This window comes from Rattus norvegicus, chromosome 8 (genome assembly GCF_036323735.1).
Source record: "Rattus norvegicus strain BN/NHsdMcwi chromosome 8, GRCr8, whole genome shotgun sequence".
Classification (NCBI taxonomy): Eukaryota; Metazoa; Chordata; class Mammalia; order Rodentia; family Muridae; genus Rattus; species Rattus norvegicus.
Genome location: NC_086026.1, coordinates 9,238,689 through 9,255,797, shown reverse-complemented (window position 1 = coordinate 9,255,797; position 17,109 = coordinate 9,238,689). Strand labels below are relative to the sequence as shown.

The 17,109-nt window shown below is 40.8% G+C and overlaps 1 long non-coding RNA gene across 2 annotated transcripts in view; it reads right to left on the bottom strand.

Moving 5' to 3' along the window:
* Positions 1 to 13,559: 13,559 nt before the first annotated feature.
* LOC103693002 (uncharacterized) overlaps positions 13,560 to 17,109 on the bottom strand; it is a 43,934-nt gene continuing 40,384 nt past the window's right edge. Inside the window, exon 4 of one of the 2 annotated variants that reach the window (XR_010054062.1) lies at positions 13,560 to 16,240. This is a non-coding gene — a long non-coding RNA (uncharacterized LOC103693002). The remainder of the gene's footprint in view (positions 16,241 to 17,109) is intronic. The other variant, XR_593745.4, reaches the window with a different exon arrangement.

Here is a 17,109-nt window from a genome sequence, read left to right as displayed (position 1 = left end):
GAACATTTCTTTAGGTGTTTCTCAGCCATTCGGCATTCCTCAGCTGTGAATTCTTTGTTCAGCTCTGAACCCCATTTGTTAATAGGGTTATTTGTTTCCCTGCGGTCTAACTTCTTGAGTTCTTTGTATATTTTGGATATAAGGCCTCTATCTGTTATAGGATTGGTAAAGATATTTTCCCAATCTGTTGGTTGTCGTTTTGTCCTAACCAGAGTGTCCTTTGCCTTACAGAAGCTTTGCAGTTTTATGAGATCCCATTTGTCGATTCTTGATCTTAGAGCATAAGCCATTGGTGTTTTGTTCAGGAAATTTTTTCCAGTGCCCATGTGTTCCAGATGCTTCCCTAGTTTTTCTTCTATTAGTTTGAGTGTGTCTAGTTTGATGTGGAGGTCCTTGATCCACTTGGACTTAAGCTTTGTACAGGGTGATAAGCATGGATTGATCTGCATTCTTCTACATGTTGCCCTCCAGTTGAACCAGCACCATTTGCTGAAAATGCTATCTTTTTTCCATTGGATGGTTTTGGCTCCTTTGTCAAAAATCAAGTGACCATAGGTGTGTGGGTTCATTTCTGGGTCTTCAATTCTATTCCATTGGTCTATCTGTCTGTCTCTGTACCAATTCCATGCAGTTTTTATCACTATTGCTCTGTAATACTGCTTGAGTTCAGGGATAGTGATTCCCCCTGAAGTCCTTTTATTGTTGAGGATAGCTTTAGCTATCCTGGGTTTTTTGTTATTCCAGATGAATTTGCAAATTGTTCTGTCTAACTCTTTGAAGAATTGGATTGGTATTTTGATGGGGATTGCATTGAATCTGTAGATTGCTTTTGGTAAAATGGCCATTTTTACTATATTAATCCTGCCAATCCATGAGCATGGGAGATCTTTCCATCTTCTGAGGTCTTCTTCAATTTCTTTCCTCAGTGTCTTGAAGTTCTAATTGTACAGATCTTTTACAAGCTTGGTTAAAGTCACACCGAGGTACGTTATATTATTTGGGTCTATTATGAAGGGTGTCGTTTCCCTAATTTCTTTCTCGGCTTGTTTCTCTTTTGTTTAGAGGAAGGCAACTGATTTATTTGAGTTAATTTTATACCCAGCCACTTTGCTGAAGTTGTTTATCAGCTTTAGTAGTTCTCTGGTGGAACTTTTGGGATCACTTAAATATACTATCATGTCATCTGCCAATAGTGATATTTTGACCTCTTCTTTTCCGCTCTGTATCCCTTTGATCTCCTTTTGTTGTCTGATTGCTCTGGCTAGAACTTCAAGAACTATATTGAATAAGTAGGGAGAGAGTGGGCAGCCTTGTCTAGTCCCTGATTTTAGTGGGATTGCTTCAAGTTTCTCTCCATTTAGTTTAATGTTAGCAACTGGTTTGCTGTATATGGCTTTTACTATGTTTAGGTATGGGCCTTGAATTCCTATTCTTTCCAGGACTTTTATCATGAAGGGGTGTTGAATTTTGTCAAATGCTTTCTCAGCATCTAATGAAATGATCATGTGGTTCTGTTCTTTCAGTTTGTTTATATAATGGATCACGTTGATGGTTTTCCTTATATTAAACCATCCCTGCATGCCTGGGATGAAGCCTACTTGATCGTGGTGGATGATTGTTTTGATGTGCTCTTGAATTCGGTTTGCCAGAATTTTATTGAGTATTTTTGTGTCCATATTCATAAGGGAAATTGGTCTGAAGTTCTCTTTCTTTGTTGTGTCTTTGTGTGGTTTAGGTATAAGAGTAATTGTGGCTTCGTAGAAGGAATTCGGTAGGGCTCCATCTGTTTCAATTTTGTGGAATAGTTTGGATAATATTGGTATGAGGTCTTCTATGAAGGTTTGATAGAATTCTGCACTAAACCCGTCTGGACCTGGACTCTTTTTGGTTGGGAGACCTTTAATGACTGCTTCTATTTCCTTAGGAGTTATGGGGTTGTTTAACTGGTTTATCTGTTCCTGATTTAACTTCGATACCTGGTATCTGTCTAGGAAATTGTCCATTTCCTGAAGATTTTCAAATTTTGTTGAATATAGGTTTTTATAGTAAGATCTGATGATTTTTTGAATTTCCTCTGAATCTGTAGTTATGTCTCCCTTTTCATTTCTGATTTTGTTAATTTGGACGCACTCTCTGTGTCCTCTCGTTAGTCTGGCTAAGGGTTTATCTATCTTGTTGATTTTCTCAAAGAACCAACTTTTGGTTCTGTTGATTCTTTCTTTTTTTTTTTATTTTTTATTTTTTTATTATCTTGAGTATTTCTTATATACATTTCAAGTGTTATTCCCTTTCCCGGTTTCCGGACAGACATCACCCTCCCCCCTCCCCTTCCTTGTGGGTGTTCCCCTCCCAAACCTCGCCCCATTGCCACCCTCCCCGCATAGTCTAGTTCACTGGGGGTTCAGTCTTAGCAGGACCCAGGGCTTCCCCTTCCACTGTTGCTCTTACTAGGATATTCATTGCTACCTATGGGGACAGAGTCCAGGGTCAGTCCATGTATAGTCTTTAGGTAGTGGCTTAGTCCCTGGAAGCTCTGGTTGCTTGACATTGTTGTACATATGGGGTCTCGAGCACCTTCAAGCTCTTCCAGTTCTTTCTCTGATTCCTTCAACGGGGGACCTATTCTCAGTTCAGTGGTTTGCTGCTGGCATTCGCCTCTGTATTTGCTGTATTCTGGCTGTGTCTCTCAGGAGAGATCTACATCCGGCTCCTGTTGGTCAGCACTTCTTTGCTTCATCCATCTTGTCTAATTGGGTGGCTGTATATGTATGGGCCACCTGTGGGGCAGGCTCTGAATGGGTGTTCCTTCAGTCTCTGTTTTAATCTTTGCCTCTCCCTTCCCTGCCAAGGGTATTCTTTTTCCTCATTTAAAGAAGGAGTGAAGCATTCACATTTTGATCATCCGTCTTGAGTTTCCTTTGTTCTAGGGATCTAGGGTAATTCAAGCATTTGGGCTAATAGCCACTTATCAATGAGTACATACCATGTATGTCTTTCTGTGAGTGGGTTAGCTCACTCAGGATGATATTTTCCAGTTCCAACCATTTGCCTACGAATTTCATAAACTCGTTGTTTTTGATAGCTGAGTAATATTCCATTGTGTAGATGTACCACATTTTCTGTATCCATTGCTCTGTTGAAGGGCATCTGGGTTCTTTCCAGTTTCTGGCTATTATAAATAAGGCTGCGATGAACATAGTGGAGCACGTGTCTCTTTTATATGTTGAGGCATCTTTTGGGTATATGCCCAAGAGAGGTATGGCTGGATCCTCAGGCAGTTCAATGTCCAATTTTCTGAGGAACCTCCAGACTGATTTCCAGAATGGTTTTACCAGTCTGCAATCCCACCAACAATGGAGGAGTGTTCCTCTTTCTCCACATCCTCGCCAGCATCTGCTGTCACCTGAGTTTTTGATCTTAGCCATTCTCACTGGTGTGAGGTGAAATCTCAGGGTTGTTTTGATTTGCATTTCCCTTATGACTAAAGATGTTGAACATTTCTTTAGGTGTTTCTCAGCCATTCGGCATTCCTCAGCTGTGAATTCTTTGTTTAGCTCTGAACCCCATTTTTTAATAGGGTTATTTGTTTCCCTGCGGTCTAACTTCTTGAGTTCTTTGTATATTTTGGATATAAGGCCTCTATCTGTTGTAGGATTGGTAAAGATCTTTTCCCAATCTGTTGGTTGCCGTTTTGTCCTAACCAGAGTGTCCTTTGCCTTACAGAAGCTTTGCAGTTTTATGAGATCCCATTTGTCGATTCTTGATCTTAGAGCATAAGCCATTGGTGTTTTGTTCAGGAAATTTTTTCCAGTGCCCATGTGTTCCAGATGCTTCCCTAGTTTTTCTTCTATTAGTTTGAGTGTGTCTGGTTTGATGTGGAGGTCCTTGATCCACTTGGACTTAAGCTTTGTACAGGGTGATAAGCATGGATTGATCTGCATTCTTCTACATGTTGCCCTCCAGTTGAACCAGCACCATTTGCTGAAAATGCTATCTTTTTTCCATTGGATGGTTTTGGCTCCTTTGTCAAAAATCAAGTGACCATAGGTGTGTGGGTTCATTTCTGGGTCTTCAATTCTATTCCATTGGTCTATCTGTCTGTCTCTGTACCAATTCCATGCAGTTTTTATCACTATTGCTCTGTAATACTGCTTGAGTTCAGGGATAGTGATTCCCCCTGAAGTCCTTTTATTGTTGAGGATAGCTTTAGCTATCCTGGGTTTTTTGTTATTCCAGATGAATTTGCAAATTGTTCTGTCTAACTCTTTGAAGAATTGGATTGGTATTTTGATGGGGATTGCATTGAATCTGTAGATTGCTTTTGGTAAAATGGCCATTTTTACTATATTAATCCTGCCAATCCATGAGCATGGGAGATCTTTCCATCTTCTGAGGTCTTCTTCAATTTCTTTCCTCAGTGTCTTGAAGTTCTAATTGTACAGATCTTTTACAAGCTTGGTTAAAGTCACACCGAGGTACGTTATATTATTTGGGTCTATTATGAAGGGTGTCGTTTCCCTAATTTCTTTCTCGGCTTGTTTCTCTTTTGTTTAGAGGAAGGCAACTGATTTATTTGAGTTAATTTTATACCCAGCCACTTTGCTGAAGTTGTTTATCAGCTTTAGTAGTTCTCTGGTGGAACTTTTGGGATCACTTAAATATACTATCATGTCATCTGCCAATAGTGATATTTTGACCTCTTCTTTTCCGCTCTGTATCCCTTTGATCTCCTTTTGTTGTCTGATTGCTCTGGCTAGAACTTCAAGAACTATATTGAATAAGTAGGGAGAGAGTGGGCAGCCTTGTCTAGTCCCTGATTTTAGTGGGATTGCTTCAAGTTTCTCTCCATTTAGTTTAATGTTAGCAACTGGTTTGCTGTATATGGCTTTTACTATGTTTAGGTATGGGCCTTGAATTCCTATTCTTTCCAGGACTTTTATCATGAAGGGGTGTTGAATTTTGTCAAATGCTTTCTCAGCATCTAATGAAATGATCATGTGGTTCTGTTCTTTCAGTTTGTTTATATAATGGATCACGTTGATGGTTTTCCTTATATTAAACCATCCCTGCATGCCTGGGATGAAGCCTACTTGATCGTGGTGGATGATTGTTTTGATGTGCTCTTGAATTCGGTTTGCCAGAATTTTATTGAGTATTTTTGTGTCCATATTCATAAGGGAAATTGGTCTGAAGTTCTCTTTCTTTGTTGTGTCTTTGTGTGGTTTAGGTATAAGAGTAATTGTGGCTTCGTAGAAGGAATTCGGTAGGGCTCCATCTGTTTCAATTTTGTGGAATAGTTTGGATAATATTGGTATGAGGTCTTCTATGAAGGTTTGATAGAATTCTGCACTAAACCCGTCTGGACCTGGACTCTTTTTGGTTGGGAGACCTTTAATGACTGCTTCTATTTCCTTAGGAGTTATGGGGTTGTTTAACTGGTTTATCTGTTCCTGATTTAACTTCGATACCTGGTATCTGTCTAGGAAATTGTCCATTTCCTGAAGATTTTCAAATTTTGTTGAATATAGGTTTTTATAGTAAGATCTGATGATTTTTTGAATTTCCTCTGAATCTGTAGTTATGTCTCCCTTTTCATTTCTGATTTTCTTAATTTGGACGCACTCTCTGTGTCCTCTCGTTAGTCTGGCTAAGGGTTTATCTATCTTGTTGATTTTCTCAAAGAACCAACTTTTGGTTCTGTTGATTCTTTCTTTTTTTTTATTTTTTATTTTTTTATTATCTTGAGTATTTCTTATATACATTTCAAGTGTTATTCCCTTTCCCGGTTTCCGGACAGACATCACCCTCCCCCCTCCCCTTCCTTGTGGGTGTTCCCCTCCCAAACCTCGCCCCATTGCCACCCTCCCCGCATAGTCTAGTTCACTGGGGGTTCAGTCTTAGCAGGACCCAGGGCTTCCCCTTCCACTGGTGCTCTTACTAGGATATTCATTGCTACCTATGGGGACAGAGTCCAGGGTCAGTCCATGTATAGTCTTTAGGTAGTGGCTTAGTCCCTGGAAGCTCTGGTTGCTTGACATTGTTGTACATATGGGGTCTCGAGCACCTTCAAGCTCTTCCAGTTCTTTCTCTGATTCCTTCAACGGGGGACCTATTCTCAGTTCAGTGGTTTGCTGCTGGCATTCGCCTCTGTATTTGCTGTATTCTGGCTGTGTCTCTCAGGAGAGATCTACATCCGGCTCCTGTTGGTCAGCACTTCTTTGCTTCATCCATCTTGTCTAATTGGGTGGCTGTATATGTATGGGCCACCTGTGGGGCAGGCTCTGAATGGGTGTTCCTTCAGTCTCTGTTTTAATCTTTGCCTCTCCCTTCCCTGCCAAGGGTATTCTTTTTCCTCATTTAAAGAAGGAGTGAAGCATTCACATTTTGATCATCCGTCTTGAGTTTCCTTTGTTCTAGGGATCTAGGGTAATTCAAGCATTTGGGCTAATAGCCACTTATCAATGAGTACATACCATGTATGTCTTTCTGTGAGTGGGTTAGCTCACTCAGGATGATATTTTCCAGTTCCAACCATTTGCCTACGAATTTCATAAACTCGTTGTTTTTGATAGCTGAGTAATATTCCATTGTGTAGATGTACCACATTTTCTGTATCCATTGCTCTGTTGAAGGGCATCTGGGTTCTTTCCAGTTTCTGGCTATTATAAATAAGGCTGCGATGAACATAGTGGAGCACGTGTCTCTTTTATATGTTGAGGCATCTTTTGGGTATATGCCCAAGAGAGGTATGGCTGGATCCTCAGGCAGTTCAATGTCCAATTTTCTGAGGAACCTCCAGACTGATTTCCAGAATGGTTTTACCAGTCTGCAATCCCACCAACAATGGAGGAGTGTTCCTCTTTCTCCACATCCTCGCCAGCATCTGCTGTCACCTGAGTTTTTGATCTTAGCCATTCTCACTGGTGTGAGGTGAAATCTCAGGGTTGTTTTGATTTGCATTTCCCTTATGACTAAAGATGTTGAACATTTCTTTAGGTGTTTCTCAGCCATTCGGCATTCCTCAGCTGTGAATTCTTTGTTCAGCTCTGAACCCCATTTGTTAATAGGGTTATTTGTTTCCCTGCGGTCTAACTTCTTGAGTTCTTTGTATATTTTGGATATAAGGCCTCTATCTGTTATAGGATTGGTAAAGATATTTTCCCAATCTGTTGGTTGTCGTTTTGTCCTAACCAGAGTGTCCTTTGCCTTACAGAAGCTTTGCAGTTTTATGAGATCCCATTTGTCGATTCTTGATCTTAGAGCATAAGCCATTGGTGTTTTGTTCAGGAAATTATTTCCAGTGCCCATGTGTTCCAGATGCTTCCCTAGTTTTTCTTCTATTAGTTTGAGTGTGTCTGGTTTGATGTGGAGGTCCTTGATCCACTTGGACTTAAGCTTTGTACAGGGTGATAAGCATGGATTGATCTGCATTCTTCTACATGTTGCCCTCCAGTTGAACCAGCACCATTTGCTGAAAATGCTATCTTTTTTCCATTGGATGGTTTTGGCTCCTTTGTCAAAAATCAAGTGACCATAGGTGTGTGGGTTCATTTCTGGGTCTTCAATTCTATTCCATTGGTCTATCTGTCTGTCTCTGTACCAATTCCATGCAGTTTTTATCACTATTGCTCTGTAATACTGCTTGAGTTCAGGGATAGTGATTCCCCCTGAAGTCCTTTTATTGTTGAGGATAGCTTTAGCTATCCTGGGTTTTTTGTTATTCCAGATGAATTTGCAAATTGTTCTGTCTAACTCTTTGAAGAATTGGATTGGTATTTTGATGGGGATTGCATTGAATCTGTAGATTGCTTTTGGTAAAATGGCCATTTTTACTATATTAATCCTGCCAATCCATGAGCATGGGAGATCTTTCTATCTTCTGAGGTCTTCTTCAATTTCTTTCCTCAGTGTCTTGAAGTTCTAATTGTAGAGATCTTTTACTTGCTTGGTTAAAGTCACACCGAGGTACTTTATATTATTTGGGTCTATTATGAAGGGTGTCGTTTCCCTAATTTCTTTCTCGGCTTGTTTCTCTTTTGTTTAGAGGAAGGCAACTGATTTATTTGAGTTAATTTTATACCCAGCCACTTTGCTGAAGTTGTTTATCAGCTTTAGTAGTTCTCTGGTGGAACTTTTGGGATCACTTAAATATACTATCATGTCATCTGCAAATAGTCATATTTTGACCTCTTCTTTTCCGATCTGTATCCCCTTGATCTCCTTTTGTTGTCTGATTGCTCTGGCTAGAACTTCAAGAACTATATTGAATAAGTAGGGAGAGAGTGGGCAGCCTTGTCTAGTCCCTGATTTTAGTGGGATTGCTTCAAGTTTCTCTCCATTTAGTTTAATGTTAGCAACTGGTTTGCTGTATATGGCTTTTACTATGTTTAGGTATGGGCCTTGAATACCTATTCTTTCCAGGACTTTTATCATGAAGGGGTGTTGAATTTTGTCAAATGCTTTCTCAGCATCTAATGAAATGATCATGTGGTTCTGTTCTTTCAGTTTGTTTATATGATGGATCACGTTGATGGTTTTCCTTATATTAAACCATCCCTGCATGCCTGGGATGAAGCCTACTTGATCATGGTGGATGATTGTTTTGATGTGCTCTTGAATTCGGTTTGCCAGAATTTTATTGAGTATTTTTGCGTCGATATTCATAAGGGAAATTGGTCTGAAGTTCTCTTTCTTTGTTGTGTCTTTGTGTGGTTTAGGTATAAGAGTAATTGTGGCTTCATAGAAGGAATTCGGTAGGGCTCCATCTGTTTCAATTTTGTGGAATAGTTTGGATAATATTGGTATAAGGTCTTCTATGAAGGTTTGATAGAATTCTGCACTAAACCCGTCTGGACCTGGACTCTTTTTGGTTGGGAGACCTTTAATGACTGCTTCTATTTCCTTAGGAGTTATGGGGATGTTTAACTGGTTTATCTGTTCCTGATTTAACTTCGATACCTGGTATCTGTCTAGGAAATTGTCCATTTCCTGAAGATTTTCAAATTTTGTTGAATATAGGTTTTTATAGTAAGATCTGATGATTTTTTGAATTTCCTCTGAATCTGTAGTTATGTCTCCCTTTTCATTTCTGATTTTGTTAATTTGGACGCACTCTCTGTGTCCTCTCGTTAGTCTGGCTAAGAGTTTATCTATCTTGTTGATTTTCTCAAAGAACCAACTTTTGGTTCTGTTGATTCTTTCTATGGTCCTTTTTGTTTCTACTTGGTTGATTTCAGCTCTGAGTTTGATTATTTCCTGCCTTCTACTCCTCCTGGGTGTATTTGCTTCTTTTTGTTCTAGAGCTTTTAGGTGTGCTGTCAAGCTGCTGACATATGCTCTTTCCTGTTTCTTTCTGCAGGCACTCAGCGCTATGAGTTTTCCTCTTAGCACAGCTTTCATTGTGTCCCATAAGTTTGAGTATGTTGTATCTTCATTTTCATTAAATTCTAAAAAGTTTTTAATTTCTTTCTTTATTTCTTCCTTGACCAGGTTATCATTGAGTAGAGCATTGTTCAATTTCCACGTATATGTGGGCATTCTTCCCTTATTGTTATTGAAGACCAGTTTTAGGCCGTGGTGGTCTGATAGCACGCATGGGATTATTTCTATCTTTCTGTACCTGTTGAGGCCCGTTTTTTGACCAATTATATGGTCAATTTTGGAGAAAGTACCATGAGGAGCTGAGAAGAAGGTATATCCTTTTGCTTTAGGATAGAATGTTCTATAAATATCCGTTAAGTCCATTTGGCTCATGACTTCTCTTAGTCTGTCTACATCTCTGTTTAATTTCTGTTTCCATGATCTGTCCATTGATGAGAGTGGGGTGTTGAAATCTCCCACTATTATTGTGTGAGGTGCAATGTGTGTTTTGAGCTTTAGTAAGGTTTCTTTTACATATGTAGGTGCCCTTGTATTTGGGGCATAGATATTTAGGATTGAGAGTTCATCTTGGTGGATTTTTCCTTTGATGAATATGAAGTGTCCTTCCTTATCTTTTTTGATGACTTTTAGTTGGAAATTGATTTTATTTGATATTAGAATGGCTATGCCAGCTTGCTTCTTCTGACCATTTGCTTGGAAAATTGTTTTCCAGCCTTTCACTCTGAGGTAATGTCTGTCTTTGTCTCTGAGGTGTGTTTCCTGTAGGCAGCAGAATGCAGGGTCCTCGTTGCGTATCCAGTTTGTTAATCTATGTCTTTTTATTGGGGAGTTGAGTCCATTGATATTGAGAGATATTAAGGAATAGTGATTATTGCTTCCCGTTATTTTCATATTTGGAAGTGAGGTTATGTTTGTGTGCTTTCATTCTCTTTGTTTTGTTGCCAAGATGATTAGTTTCTTGCTTCTAGGGTATAGCTTGCCTCCTTATGTTGGGCTTTACCCTTTATTTTCCTATGTAGTGCTGGACTTGTTGAAAGATATTGTGTAAATTTGGTTTTGTCATGGAATATCTTGGTTTCTCCATCTATGTTAATTGAGAGTTTTGCAGGATACAGTAACCTGGGCTGGCATTTGTGTTCTCTTAGGGTCTGTATTACATCTGTCCAGGATCTTCTGGCCTTCATAGTTTCTGGCGAAAAGTCTGGTGTGATTCTGATAGGTCTGCCTTTATATGTTACTTGACCTTTTTCCCTTACTGCTTTTAATATTCTTTCTTTATTTTGTGCGTTTGGTGTTTTGACAATTATGTGACGGGAGGTGTTTCTTTTCTGGTCCAATCTATTTGGAGTTCTGTAGGCTTCTTGTATGCCTATGGGTATCTCTTTTTTTAGGTTAGGGAAGTTTTTTTCTATGATTTTGTTGAAGATATTTACTGGTCCTTTGAGCTGGGAGTCTTCACTCTCTTCTATACCTATTATCCTTAGGTTTGATCTTCTCATTGAGTCCTGGATTTCCTGTATGTTTTGGACCAGTACCTTTTTCCGCTTTACATTATCTTTGACAGTTGAGTCAATGATTTCTATGGAATCTTCTGCTCCCGAGATTCTCTCTTCCATGTCTTGAATTCTGTTGGTGAAGCTTGTATCTACAGCTCCTTGTCTTTTCTTTTGATTTTCTATGTCCAGGGTTGTTTCCATGTGTTCTTTCTTGATTGCTTCTATTTCCATTTTTAATTCCTTCAACTGTTTGATTGTGTTTTCCTGGAATTCTTTCAGGGATTTTTGCGATTCCTCTCTGTAGGCTTCTACTTGTTCTCTAAGGGAGTTCTTTATGTCTTTCTTGAAGTCCTCCAGCATCATGATCAAATATGATTTTGAAACTAGGTCTTGCTTTTCTGGTGTGTTTGGATATTCCGTTTTTGCTTTGGTGGGAGAATTGTGCTCCGATGATGCCATGTAGTCTTGGTTTCTGTTGCTTGGGTTCCTGCGCTTGCCTCTCGCCATCAGATTATCTCTAGTGTTACTTTGTTCTGCTATTTCTGACAGTGGCTAGACTGTCCTATAACCTGTGTGTCAGGAGTGCTGTAGACCTGTTTTCCTGTTTTCTTTCAGCCAGTTATGGGGACAGAGTGTTCTGCTTTCGGGCGTGTAGTTTTTCCTCTCTACAGGTCTTCAGCTGTTCCTGTGGGCCTGTGTCTTGAGTTCACCAGGCAGGTTTCTTGCAGGGGAAAAGTTGGTCCTACCTGCAGTTCCAAGGCTCAAGTCTGCTCGTGGGGTACTGCCTAAGTCCTCTCCGCTGTGGCAGCAACCGGGAAGATCTGCGCTGCTCTTTCCAGGAGCCTCCGTGCACCAGGTTTCCAGATGGCGTTTGGTGTTTTCCTCTGGCGCCTGGATGTGCACAGAGTGCAGTCTCTTCTGGTTTCCCAGGCGTGTCCGCCTCTCTGAAGGTTCAGCTCTCCCTCCCACGGGATTTGGGTGCAGAGAACTGTTTATCCGGTCTGTTTCCTTCAGGTTCCGGCAGTGTCTCAGGCGCAGGGGTCCTGCCGCGCCCGGGCCCTCCCCTATGGGAACCCAGAGGCCTTATACAGTTGCCTCTTGGGCCAGGGATGTGGGCAGGGGTGGGCAGTGTTGGTGGTCTCCTCCGCTCTGCAGCCTCAGGAGTGCCCACCTGATCAGGCGGTGAGGTCTCTCTCCCACGGGGTTTGGGAGCAGGGAGCTGCTGCGGTCCGGGATCCGCCTGTGTGGGACTTCCGGTAAACACAGGAAGTGCCCGGCCTTAGAGGAATTTTGCCTCTGTGTGTCCTGAGTTCACCAGGCAGGTTTCTTGCAGGGGAAAAGTTGGTCCTACCTGCAGTTCCAAGGCTCAAGTTTGCTCGTGGGGTACTGCCTAAGTCCTCTCCGCTGTGGCAGCAACCGGGAAGATCTGCGCCGCTCTTTCCAGGAGCCTCCGTGCACCAGGGTTCCAGATGGCGTTTGGTGTTTTCCTCTGGCGCCTGGATGTGCACAGAGTGCAGTCTCTTCTGGTTTCCCAGGCGTGTCCGCCTCTCTGAAGGTTCAGCTCTCCCTCCCACGGGATTTGGGTTCAGAGAACTGTTTATCCGGTCTGTTTCCTTCAGGTTCCGGCAGTGTCTCAGGCGCAGGGGTCCTGCCGCTCCCGGGCCCTCCCCTACGGGAACCCAGAGGCCTTATACAGTTGCCTCTTGGGCCAGGGATGTGGGCAGGGGTGGGCAGTGTTGGTGGTCTCCCCCGCTCTGCAGCCTCAGGAGTGCCCACTTGATCAGGCGGTGAGGTCTCTCTCCCACGGGGTTTGGGAGCAGAGAGCTGCTGCGGTCCGGGATCCGCTGGTGCTGTTGATTCTTTCTATGGTCCTTTTTGTTTCTACTTGGTTGATTTCAGCTCTGAGTTTGATTATTTCCTGCCTTCTACTCCTCCTGGGTGTATTTGCTTCTTTTTGTTCTAGAGCTTTTAGGTGTGCTGTCAAGCTGCTGACATATGCTCTTTCCTGTTTCTTTCTGCAGGCACTCAGCGCTATGAGTTTTCCTCTTAGCACAGCTTTCATTGTGTCCCATAAGTTTGAGTATGTTGTATCTTCATTTTCATTAAATTCTAAAAAGTTTTTAATTTCTTTCTTTATTTCTTCCTTGACCAGGTTATCATTGAGTAGAGCATTGTTCAATTTCCACGTATATGTGGGCATTCTTCCCTTATTGTTATTGAAGACCAGTTTTAGGCCGTGGTGGTCCGATAGCACGCATGGGATTATTTCTGTCTTTCTGTACCTGTTGAGGCCCGTTTTTTGACCAATTATATGGTCAATTTTGGAGAAAGTACCATGAGGAGCTGAGAAGAAGGTATATCCTTTTGCTTTAGGATAGAATGTTCTATAAATATCCGTTAAGTCCATTTGGCTCATGACTTCTCTTAGTCTGTCGACATCACTGTTTAATTTCTGTTTCCATGATCTGTCCATTGATGAGAGTGGGGTGTTGAAATCTCCCACTATTATTGTGTGAGGTGCAATGTGTGTTTTGAGCTTTAGTAAGGTTTCTTTTACGTATGTAGGTGCCCTTGTATTTGGGGCATAGATATTTAGGATTGAGAGTTCATCTTGGTGGATTTTTCCTTTGATGAATATGAAGTGTCCTTCCTTATCTTTTTTGATGACTTTTAGTTGGAAATTGATTTTATTTGATATTAGAATGGCTACTCCAGCTTGCTTCTTCTGACCATTTGCTTGGAAAGTTGTTTTCCAGCCTTTCACTCTGAGGTAGTGTCTGTCTTTGTCTCTGAGGTGTGTTTCCTGTAGGCAGCAGAATGCAGGGTCCTCGTTGCGTATCCAGTTTGTTAATCTATGTCTTTTTATTGGGGAGTTGAGGCCATTGATATTGAGAGATATTAAGGAATAGTGATTATTGTTTCCCTTTATATTCATGTTTGGATGTGAGGTTATGTTTGTGTGCTTTCATTCTCTTTGTTTTGTTGCCAAGACGATTAGTTTCTTGCTTCTTCTAGGGTATAGCTTGCCTCCTTATGTTGGGCTTTACCATTTATTATCCTTTGTAGTGCTGGATTTGTAGAAAGATATTGTGTAAATTTGGTTTTGTCATGGAATATCTTGGTTTCTCCATCAATGTTAATTGAGAGTTTTGCAGGATACAGTAACCTGGGCTGGCATTTGTGTTCTCTTAGGGTCTGTATGACATCAGTCCAGGATCTTCTGGCCTTCATAGTTTCTGGCGAGAAGTCTGGTGTGATTCTGATAGGTCTCCCTTTATATGTTACTTGACCTTTTTCCCTTACTGCTTTTAATATTCTTTCTTTATTTTGTGCGTTTGGTGTTTTGACAATTATGTGACGGGAGGTATTTCTTTTCTGGTCCAATCTATTTGGAGTTCTGTAGGCTTCTTGTATGTCTATGGGTATCTCTTTTTTTAGGTTAGGGAAGTTTTCTTCTATGATTTTGTTGAAGATATTTACTGGTCCTTTGAGCTGGGAGTCTTCACTCTCTTCTATACCTATTATCCTTTGGTTTGGTCTTCTCATTGAGTCCTGGATTTCCTGTATGTTTTGGACCAGTACCTTTTTCCGCTTTACATTATCTTTGACAGTTGAGTCAATGATTTCTATGGAATCTTCTGCTCCTGAGATTCTTCCATCTCTTGTATTCTGTTGGTGAAGCTTGTATCTATAGCTCCTTGTCTCTTCTTTTGGTTTTCTATATCCAGGGTTGTTTCCATGTGTTCTTTCTTGATTGCTTCTATTTCCATTTTTAATTCCTTCAACTGTTTGATTGTGTTTTCCTGGAATTCTTTCAGGGATTTTTGCGATTCCTCTCTGTAGGCTTCTACTTGTTTATTAATGTTTTCCTGTGTTTCCCTAAGTGTGTTTATGTCTTTCTTGAAGTCCTCCAGCATCATGATCAAATATGATTTTGAAACTAGATCTTGCTTTTCTGGTGTGTTTGGATATTCCATGTTTGTTTTGGTGGGAGAATTGGGCTCTGATGATGGCATGTAGTCTTGGTTTCTGTTGCTTGGGTTCCTGCGCTTGCCTCTCGCCATCAGATTATCTCTAGTGTTACTTTGTTCTGCTATTTCTGACAGTGGCTAGACTGTCCTATAAGCCTGTGTGTCAGGAGTGCTGTAGACCTGTTTTCCTCTCTTTCAGTCAGTTATGGGGACAGAGTGTTCTGCTTTCGGGCGTGTAGTTTTTCCTCTCTACAGGTCTTCAGCTGTTCCTGTGGGCCTGTGTCTTGAGTTTACCAGGCAGCTTTCTTGCAGCAGAAAATTTGGTCTTACCTGTGGTCCCGAGGCTCAGGTTCGCTCGTGGGGTGCTGCCCAGGGGCTCTCTGCAGCGGCAGCAACCAGGAAGGCCTGTGCCGCCCCTTCCAGGAGCTTCAGTGCACCAGGATTCCAGATGGTCTTTGGCTTTTTCCTCTGGCGTCCGAGATGTGTGTGCAGGGAGCAGTCTCTTCTGGTTTCCCAGGCTTGTCTGCCTCTCTGAAGGTTTAGCTCTCCCTCCCACAGGATTTGGGTGCAGAGAACTGTTTATCCGGTCTGTTTCTTTCAGGTTCCGGCGGTGTCTCAGGCAGGTGTCCTGCCGTTCCTGGGCCCTCCCCCACGGGAGCCCAGAGGCCTTATACAGTTTCCTCTTGGGCCAGGGATGTGGGCAGGGGTGAGCAGTGTTGGTGGTCTCTTCCGCTCTGCAGCCTCAGGAGTGCCCACCTGACCAGGCGGTTGGGTCTCTCTCTCACCGGGTCTAGGAGCAGAGAGTCATCTGAATTTTTGAAGGAATGTATTGAATAAAATTCTTTCTGCAATACTTGTGATGATAATGAGATCAGTTTTTTATGTTTCTAAGAAAATTGGACCTCTGGTATCTCTGTGAATTAAAAATAACTTCATTAATAATTGTAGTAATTATAAAAGTCACAGAAAAGGGAAACGAAGATATACATTTTTTCCTAGTTGAAAAGAAAGCTGTAAGTCATCCAGGAAAATGTCAAACTTATGTATGTAAGAAAATAATTAAGTTAATTAGATAATCAAAACATCAGTTCATGCTATTTTTAACTATTTGATTGAAGCAGAAATGGATTGACTTTTCCTTGTAGGAGATGCACTAACACACATTTTCCTGAAGTTACTGGTAGAGTTCTCTTTTTCAGCTCTGAACCTCATTTCTATGCAGAGCATATCTAGTCTCTTTGTAGGTCTGATGCTTCTATCCAGTTTTCTGCATAGCCACACTGTCAAGTGCTGACACAGCCAGATAGAGAGGTTTTCATTTCTCCTTAATAGCCATTTCTGCTAAAAGTTTGTAGAAAATCTGAGTGAAGTTGTCTGAAGTTCTCTTTTTTCCTAGTAAATACAGACATATGACATATGATATTTGAGTCAATGAGATGAACAATGTCTCATATTCTCTTATTTGTTCATCTAGTCCACTGTTGCTGTGTTTAGTATGTGTAAGAACAATCTAAGGGAAGTACCATGATAAAGTCACTGCATGATACATTTCTCAGAACACATTTCCACAAATGACAGAAACTGATACTCCATTTCAAATTTAAGAGCAGAAAGAGACACAATATGCCTTAAACTTGTGTACCAGAAAACTAGGGCTTGAAAAGGAAATAAGGCATCATAAAAATTTTACATGAACTGTTCATGTTTTCATATGTCACCATTTAAGAAACAAAAGACCATGGTGAATTAATGTACAATATTTAGTGTTTAAAATATATATTCATCATGATCTTTGAAAGAGAGAATCTAATCAATATTCAGTGGACAGTCAATAACACTACTAATTACTTACGTACTAATTTAACACTTCATACATAGATAATTTTTAACCTGTCATCCTACAGAAAATTTTACTATAGAATATCTAAAAATCCCTATGAATATAAGAAAAAATATGTAAAATTATTTTAGTTACTGAATAAAAGACATTTGACAATCCACAAAGTACCTCCCCCAGAGTAGAAAATAAATGGGAAATGACACTTGGTAAACAGGTTGGTAAACCTGTGGAGATCTATATGAAATGCTTCTAAGACTTACTACATGGCCAGACCTAGCACTCTATTCTGTAAAATTCATTGGTTCATCAATAAAATAATAGAGAAATCTTGTTGCTGAACATTGAAGGAATTCATTTTCATGAACTTCTTGTGTCTGAAAAAATGAATCAAAGAAGCCCTCAGAAGATAGATAATCTTTCA